Source organism: Athene cunicularia (assembly GCF_003259725.1).
Source record: "Athene cunicularia isolate RWA chromosome 9 unlocalized genomic scaffold, athCun1 chr9_part1, whole genome shotgun sequence".
Taxonomy (NCBI): domain Eukaryota; kingdom Metazoa; phylum Chordata; class Aves; order Strigiformes; family Strigidae; genus Athene; species Athene cunicularia.
The window spans coordinates 1,303,848-1,313,170 of NW_020799110.1; positions in this window are offsets into that span (position 1 = coordinate 1,303,848).

Genomic DNA, 9,323 nt, shown 5'->3' on the forward strand with positions numbered 1-9,323 from the left:
AAGCTTCCATTTGCTTCCATCTTATATCTTACCTTGGCTATCACTCAGGAAGGCTATTAGTATTTAAAAGGGAAAAGTGCCAGGAGCTCCTTTTAACATGGTATTTTTAAGTTATTTCTGAGAGATCATCTGATTAGCCCCAGGGAAGTCATGATTTCACAGCAGGGTATTAGCACAGTTTTCCATTAAAGCAGATACATACAAACAAAGCAGGTCACAGCTTACCAACATTATGACTGACATGCTCCATGTGTTTTTTTCAGCTGCAATAAATGCAATAAACATATTCCTTAACTTTCTTTTAGCAAAACCTATATATTCATGGAAAGCCAGTGGTGTCATCGCCTTCATGTCTACTTATTTAATCAAGCTGTTGTTCTTACACCAGCAACTGCACTCTTTAAATTTAACAAATGATGCAGTAAGGTAAGGTTTTACAACTTCAGAAAGAACTTCTTCAGAACTTCTGACATTTCAGAACTTCTAAATCTTTTGATTGTCAGCTGCAATCATGTGCGGGACAAACACAGCTCAAAGAAGAGGAATAACAACACTGAACTACACCTGTTCCTGAGCCTTATCAACATTAGAGAAAGATGACATATCCACATATCTCTGTTCCTCTCTTTGTGGTCTCCTAAGTGCTCTGTGTATCTCAGCTCAAACAAATGAACTTGAGGTTCATCCTTATTTTATTAGAGCCTAATTATGCTGGGAAACCTTACTGTGCTTCTCCACCACAAGATGAGAAGAAAATTAAAACCAAGTATCAATATCTTGATATCAAAGTTGTCAATATCTTTAAAATAACTAATGCTGTGAACTCAGAATTCACCTTAGAAAAGCTATGAAAATCTTAACTGGATAGCGACTGATTCAAGTTTCTAATCTCCTAAAATTCTGCAAGCAGAAACGGTTAATTTTTAAATCCCAAACAAATCTGGATTATTCCCTCTAATCCCCATTAAATCATATGAAAGATAATGAAAAACTATTTTGTTTTAATCATTATTAGCAAAAACATCTGAGAAATCTTAGCCTTTAATCTCTACATAACTGAAATATTAAGATGACTATATCAGCAATGATTTTGCTACACCTGTCAAAAATCATGAGTCTTCTCAGCTTTAAATATGCTGGCAACAGAGAAGCTGTAGCCAATGTCACCATTATTACAGGGTGTTTCAATGTTTATCTGAATGCTAGCAAGTGAGTTCAAACATCAGAAAAAAAACCCAACAAAACCAAACCCCAACCCAGATCACATTAGCACTCATATTAGTATTGTCTCACACACATTTTATATTTTAATCTCATTCTACCTGGTTGATCCTGTAAAAGATACAGTATATTTTCATTTATCATCCCAGCAGAATCAAATACCTTTAATAATCAGCTTTGTAAGAAACCAATATCCACAACAGACAAAGTCTAAAAAAAAACCAAACCAAACCCCACCATTAAGATAAAAGGAAAAATAACCTTTTCTTTATCACTACCATCCCACATCAAGTAAGACAATTATCTAAGATAACTAACATTAAGCTACCCAAGGTACAGCAGGGTGTTTCACAGCATATGGTAGAGAAAACCTGGGAAAGATGGGAATACATGTTTACCAACATTCTTGTGCTTTTTATTTTAGCTCAGTCATCTCCATCTAGGCAGAACATTATTTACACGGTAAAAGACAATTCCTACCTGTAAACAAAAACTAATGATCAGGGCAATAATGTAGGCTGAGGACAAATAATTTTTGTCTCGGGTAGAAACAAACGTAACATAAACATTAGAGCATCTAGTCAGTGAAAAGCCATGAATAACGTCACATGGCATATCGTGCAGTTTGAACTGTTCTTCCCAAACAAAGTAACGGCTGTAAATGATGCATAAGCAAATAAAATATTTACCTAAAACTGTCAAGAAAAGGTTGAATAAAATATAAGGTAAAAGAAACCTCTCTATGAAGAAATTATAAACTGTAAATGGAAACAGCTAAAATCTCACAATGTAAAAAGTTTATTTATGCTACATTTGAAATTAAAAAATGCATAGGGCAAGGCTAACTCAGTGTCAATACACACCAGGCAACCCCACTGCACTAGATTCTGAGGATGGTCAAGATCAGATGAGTACAGAGATGCTGTAAATTCACCTTCGCTCTCTAAGCTAAACACACCTTACTACAACGCATAGTCTGACAAGCTGAGACCGAAACAGGAGAGTCTCAACTCAGAGACACTGCTCTGTAAAACAAGTCTAACTATGCCGTTCAAGTGAAAGATGCATTTTTCGCTAATGGGTACTAAAAAAACCAAATAAGCACCAAACAAATACACTGCCTGTGTTGAAAGATTAACACAGCTCTTACCCTCCATGGTCTTCCCCCTGGTTTTACTATCACTAGCAATGCTTTAAGTTCCATTGGGAACAAATTCACAGTTAAGCTCCCCTTTCTTTGATGCCTGGGAGAGGTTGCAGAGGACATTCCCAAAGGGCAAATGTGGATTTCTACTTGGAGAGCTTTTCAAAGTTGTGCTTGGTTGGGATCATCCACAGAAAGAATGGACTGCTGGACAGACACACCATCCCTCTATCAAATAGGAGGAAGACTAGCTAGAGAACTAGTTCTGAAACTGCAGAAGGATTCAGAATGCTATAAAACTATATATGCAGAATAAGGAGAAACAAAGTAAAACAAGCTAGCTATGCACTTAGTGAGGACTTGCATTATTTTGTAACCATTACTTTGCACCATTTGCTCATATAAATCAAGAACAGCTTTGACAGAAAGATTTCTTTAAAAGTTTGAAATAAGGAAAATAATTATATTAGTCCCGAGCATTTCTGAATATTTTTCAGAGAAGTATTGCTGGAGTTAAGTTCAAATTGTAATTATAACAATATCCTAAACCAAGAAAAATGTAAAGGCTTATGCAAACATGTGGAAATTACATCAACACACTATTGTATTCCTAAGAATTTTTCACAAAATAGATACTACAATTTCCAGCCCTCAGAAATGAAGAATGGATGTCACAATTTTCACTCAAAGAAATTTAAACAAATGTATTTTCTAGATCTTCACACATGGTGAGGAGGCGGCAAGAATTGCCATGCACCCAACATGAGAAGTGTTATCCCCTGTAAACATAACTGTCAGAATGTGCTCTTATTAATGCTTAGTTCTCTCTGACCACAGGACCTCTGCTTGGCAAACGCCATCATCATCACCACCAGTGAAGAAACAAGAGACCTAAACCAGCTATTTCTCCATACCCACACCGTAAGCCTGTGTCGTCCCCCAAAGTAACACAAAAGCATCTGCACAGCTTTCTCTGCGTGTTCCAGTCTCCCAGACTGGCGTGATTCCCGTGACCAAGCTTGTGCTGCAAAGCAGGGGCTGTGGCAGAACTGGACCCAAGACTTCCCTGAAGTCCTTCAACACAGTTGAAGCCTCACTGGGGCTCCTAGGGCCTTGCCACGGCGCAGCACTGAGATCCACGCTGCATTACCAACTCACTGGTTCTGCTCATGCTGCACCGGGTATCCTTCACCATCAGATACAGCACTTCAGATCTGCTGTTCTTGGATAGGAAGGGAATACATTTAACTGGTCAACAAACAAACCAGAAGTCTTTTTTCGTTTTAACATGGCATTCCCTGGGGTTATCTCCCTGAGAGGGAGAGAATAACAACACACTTCTGGAACGGGCTTGGTGCTTCAGCCAGATTCTCTCTTCTCGCTTCCGCCTGAGTCACTCTCTGATCCCCCAGGCTCCTCCACAGCTGGGTGTCAGATTATTTTGGCTGGGAGTTGTACTTGCACAGTTGGTACCACCTGCTGTAAATTCTTCAGTCCTTGTTATCTCTGCAGCAGCTCTTGGCCTTTCAAAAGCTAATTCAGTGAAGAAAGAGGAAGGGACAGTTTGTGCTTGATGTTTAAACTGCAAATTTGTTTTCCAGATATTCCTCAGATTGATAGTTTTGATTATATTTTAAGAACTCACAGCGTGACACAATGAACTATCCACTCCTCCTGCTGTTGCTATCATTTGAAGAAGGCCAAACTCTGCTGTTAAGTGGGATGATCAGTGGTATAAATCCAACATAATGCCAAAGACTGCAATGGAATGACTTTAGCTGCAGGTGACGGAGCTCCTCTGAGGTTGCGTCAATAAGAGAATAAAAGTTCACTGTACCTCTTTATCTAGATAAAACCCAAGCTATTAGGCACAAGGCAGACTTGTATTTTTCTGTTTATCCCACTACTCACAGCAGTCAGCAGTTTTAGAAACACGTGTTTTCAGTACTGAGGATGCCATCAGTCAAGCAATGGGGGAGGTAATAGAGACAGTAGTTACAGAAACAGCTGAATTTCTATTATTGTATTTAAACAAGACTTAAACTCACTGTAGCTGCAAGACCTGAACATTCCAAAGGAATGAACCCATTTACACATCAACAAGTGCTTTAGGATTGCTGCAGTCAGGCGATACGGGTATGGACCCCAACTGGTCTGAGATGCTGATATACTTTACAGCTAAAAGAAATTCTGAATTTGAGCCAAGAGCCACAATTCACAAGTAAAACCCACTGCTAATCCAAAAGCAGATCTGAACAGGTCAAATATAAAGAAAGTTCTACACTCATTTTGCTGTACAGGTAAGATGACTCATTTTTATTGCTGTGGGGTCTTCTTACAGGGTAGTCATTGAACAAAGAGAAGGCAGATAATTATGTTTTGGGTATCTTTAACCTGGAATAAAAAATAGCAGGTTTGTGCTACTATGAGAAAACTGACCATTTGTTTTCTGCCTCTCCTTTCCCTTTCCCTTTCCCTTACCCTCCACCCTGTCCAAAATAAAAAGCTTAACCCAAAGCACTGAGATGTGGGGTAGGGAGAATAAAGTATTTTTAGGTTATACGTATTTTGCCCTTCCTCTCTGGAAAGTAAACAACAGCAGGTAGTACTTGTTCCCAATTATGAGTAAGAATAAACTAGGACCTTGCAACAAAATAACCTGGCATTTAACAGACACTATCTGATCTCCCCAAAAGATACAGAAAGAACATTATAATGGCAAACAGGTAGAATACAGGAAATCAAATACTTCATGATTTTTTAAAAATACAATTATGTATTCAAAGATCAGAAAGTAGTAGTAGTCATATATACATGCAGTATGATGCATATATAGTGCCTGGTTAATGTGTATTTTAATATCCATGTCTTAATAAACATGCAAATATAAACTCTCAGAGAAAACACACATCATACGGTTAAAGCCAGCCATGTGTTAGCAGGATAATTCTGAAAACCTATTTCTGCACTTTAAATTATAAAATCTTTGAAACTTTCCTTTTCTCTGCAAAATAAGCATTTTTCTACTTCTCATCTCTCAGTTTTATGTGTAGAGATGCCCCAGTTCAAAATCTTTTCCTGACTAAATAGGTGGTGTCTTTAAAACTTCTTAAGGAATTTAATAGGTCTGGAAACTCTTAGTAGGCTACTAAATCCCCCTATAAATCCTGGCAAGTTCCCAGACTGCCCATTCTCACAGGGATACATGGCCTAATTACAAATCCATTAAACACTGTGAGTTCAAGGGTCTGCTTTAACCATGAAATTATTTGATCTGCCTTACACTAATGGCTTCAGTGAAACAGAGAAGAGTAAAAAAAGGACAAAGCCAATAGGAAAATAAAGTGAAAACAGGGTCAGAGAGTAGACAAACTAAAAACATGAGAAAAGTAACCAGCAATCGAAAAAGACTGAGGAGAAAGGGAAAGAACCTCTGAGATAAAGGGGAAGACTTTCAGCTAAAGGGGAAAGGCGAATACTGCTTGCATTGTATAAGCTATCTCTTAGCCAAGTGTAAGTAGAGTAAGAAGAGCTGTTACCATGTGGTGTCATGGCACCTCTGAAGGTCAGAGAGGTGTGGGACCAGCCCTGCCTGCTGTTCGCTGCAGGTGGGGTGTCCCTGCAGCACCCCACGTGGCACAGGCCCGATGAAGCCTTCTGAGCCAAATGTAGAGCAGGTATTTGCTTTTATCACACGTGCTCATTTTTATGTACGCTCAGACATCTGCAACTGTGCTTATGCAACTAAACACCACACACGAGCACTGAACTAAACAGCCCGACTCCTCAGGGCAGAAAGATGTCCGAATTCTTGAACTCCCTGTAAAAGTTACTACAAGCTTTGCCACAGGCTCAAGTGAAGGAAGGGCAAGTCCTCACTGAGACAATCAATAACGATTTATTTCCCCATTTTCAAATTCACACATAGAGAAGCTTTACCCTTGCATATGTTAAGGCAAACTATTACAAACCATTAGGAAAAACTATCCTTTTTCTCTCCTAGATCTACTATTTGGTAAGACCTAAGAAGGATGGTTTGGAACAGGCCAACTGTCACTGTGCTCTGACATTTGGGAGTCAGGGCTCTATACAGTACTCACATTATGCAAGTCTTGTACTTTGCCATTTGGGATTAAGAAAAGACCAAAATGAGACATTTAAGTCATGGACTTTGTTCAAATTATGTCATTGTCCAGGGACATGGAGCTAGCTAATCTGTGACACTGAAACAGAACTTATTTTTCTTGCAGACTATTTTCTTATGTCATTTGGATGGCAAAAAGAAACTCCAACCTAGCTTGCAAGCAGCGAGAAAAAACAGAAAAATGTGACTACTGATATGCCACTATGCCAGGAAAGGTGGTATTACCGTTTTATTAAGATGTGACTGATTGTTTTCCAGTGACCTAGACATTACTTATGAATATTTTTAATCTGTCATCCTAAATTTAGATACTTCTTTCTTCTTATTTTGAATACCTTCCAGCCTTAATAATCTTCCTGATTGTAACTGTACTCAACACTCACAGCAAACTTGGCCTTTAGTGTTTAGCATGTTTATTAGGCTTGCAGTACGTCAGCGGCTTCTTGTTTTAACAGAAAATGACAATGAAAAGAATCGCACCCTTCAGCATGGCATAACCTGATTAGTGGCTGTACCAGCCTTGACATTTTTCCAATCTACTGAGAAAACACATACTTTAAGGATCTGGTCTTCAAAGAGTTTGTGTCTCCTGATGATAAAGGCCTCCTCATCTATCAACAGTGTAATGTGCTCAACACACAACACAGATGTGCAGTATTGCAGCAGAATTCTATCTTATACAGAACTCCCCCACAGCACTGCAATGCCTTACTAGTTATATTGAGTTAATAAATAACTTGTTTGATATTCTGAACAATAATTCAAAGTATTGTTGGACAGGATGCTTAGATTTGTGCATGTGAGATAAAGACATAGAAGGCAGGCATAGAAATACACAGAGTCATCACTTTAATCCACTGAAATAACTAATCTTTTTTTTCCTCTTGCTTCTTCGCTGTACTTTTAATTTTCACACTAAGATACCTAGAAGGAGATATGCACCATATTTTCCATTAAGGATCGATGACATTCATTAAAAGCCTCTAGAGAAAGCAATGAGGTCCATGGGTTTTTTCCCAGGTTGTTGTCAGACACCCTATACTCATGCGCCCACATCTGAAGAGCTCACATAAGACTTTACACAGCATCACTCAAAATTTATAACACCAAGTGCAAGGCTAATTATTGCCTGGTAACTTCAGATCACTCTCAGAATCCGTTCTGTTACAAAAAATATACCACCTTTCTCAAGTACCACAGGCAAGTTTTCTTCACCCTCAACGCATTTAGCTACAGCTTCATACCTTGGCTCTGAAACACGTTTCAGCCAGTGCCAAGCCAGTATCTGGGTAAGTTATCCTGTGACAGAGACATTTTGGCAGGCACATAGCTCTGAGAAGTGGTATCTGGGCTTGGAGAGAGGACTCTGGATGGACAGCAATACTTACAGATCTTTCACACAAGTCCTGAAAGTGCCACCTTCCTGGCACCTCGGCTGAAGCCTGTCTCACTGCCCAGGCAAAGTGAGGTGTATTTTTCCTAGAACAAGTTGCCTGTGCTGTCTGGAGGCTGCTCCAGATCTGGGGCTAGGTAGCAAGGCTAGGTGGCAATCGACAAGTCAGGAGATAGTACACAGCTGCCTGACTTTTGCCATCTCTTTCTCCATTCCTTTCCTCAGCCACTGGGTGCTCTTTAATGGAATGGATCATCTCAGAGACACTCTTTTTTCCACAGAAGTTCAACAAAGCATGACTTTTAATCTACACTTGATTAATGCTACCATGACCTCCAGAAAACACCTACCTTCTATCTTAAACTTCTGAACTATTAATACAAAGAGCTGAAATTTGCAATGACTGGTTATTGCATTACCACATCATACCTATTGTACCCTTACTGTAACTAGAGAGACAAAACAAGCACTCTCATGGACACAGAGAGCCAACCTGACTCCTTGCATTAGTGCTTGCACCAACACCTGTGCCTCTGGAGACTATGCAACACACTCAGTTTGAACCTTGGAGGAATCAAAATGGCCCTGTTTTCAGTAGAAGTAATTATTTCCCCAAATCTTCTCAAATTTATGTACTCTTCATCAACAACAGGATAGGCCCTTTCATAAGCTCACTGCATGGCTTCCAGTCTGAAAGCCTCTGCAGAGCTGAGGAAGGCAGGTCAAACAGCAATTCCTGATCAGCTGAGGCATCCGTGAACTACCAAATGGATGCAAAAACCTGTGCTCCTTTATTGGTAACTTTAATTATCTTGTACGGACACACCTGGCATTGCAATTCAGCTTCAAGCGGCACCGCAGTCCATTGTATTATTAACCTTAATCTCATTATTCAGTTGAGTCTAGCTGCTATCATTCAGCCAGGAGAAACACACGTAATTACGTAATTCAAAATATTCTCCACATTTGTGGTCGCCACAGACCTCCCTGCCCATGGTTCCCTCTTTGGTCAGTGCTGTTACTGACTCTCTCTCTTGTATGTCACATGCAGGCATTGCCTGTAGAAAAGCAACCCAACACATCCCCCGTTATCATCTGACCGCCACCGCCCAGGCCCCTTTCCTGGCGTATTGCTCCACTTCCCAACCACGAGGCTCACTGCCAGCCTCAACCGCTGCAATAAAGGCAAATAGGAAATCGCTAGCCCCAGGGCCTAAGAATAATAAAGGTGATGACAATGCTAACAAAACACAAGCAAAGTTAAGGCTTCTGTGATGACATAAACCACTCCTCCAAGGGAGAAATACGTACATTTCAACGTGAAGCGTGCTGTCAGGAGAAAGCACAAATGGGGAAGTTTGGCTGAGGGTCTTCCTACCGGCACTAACGCCGCCTGCCGCAGGGATCGCCGAGCGCGGCGG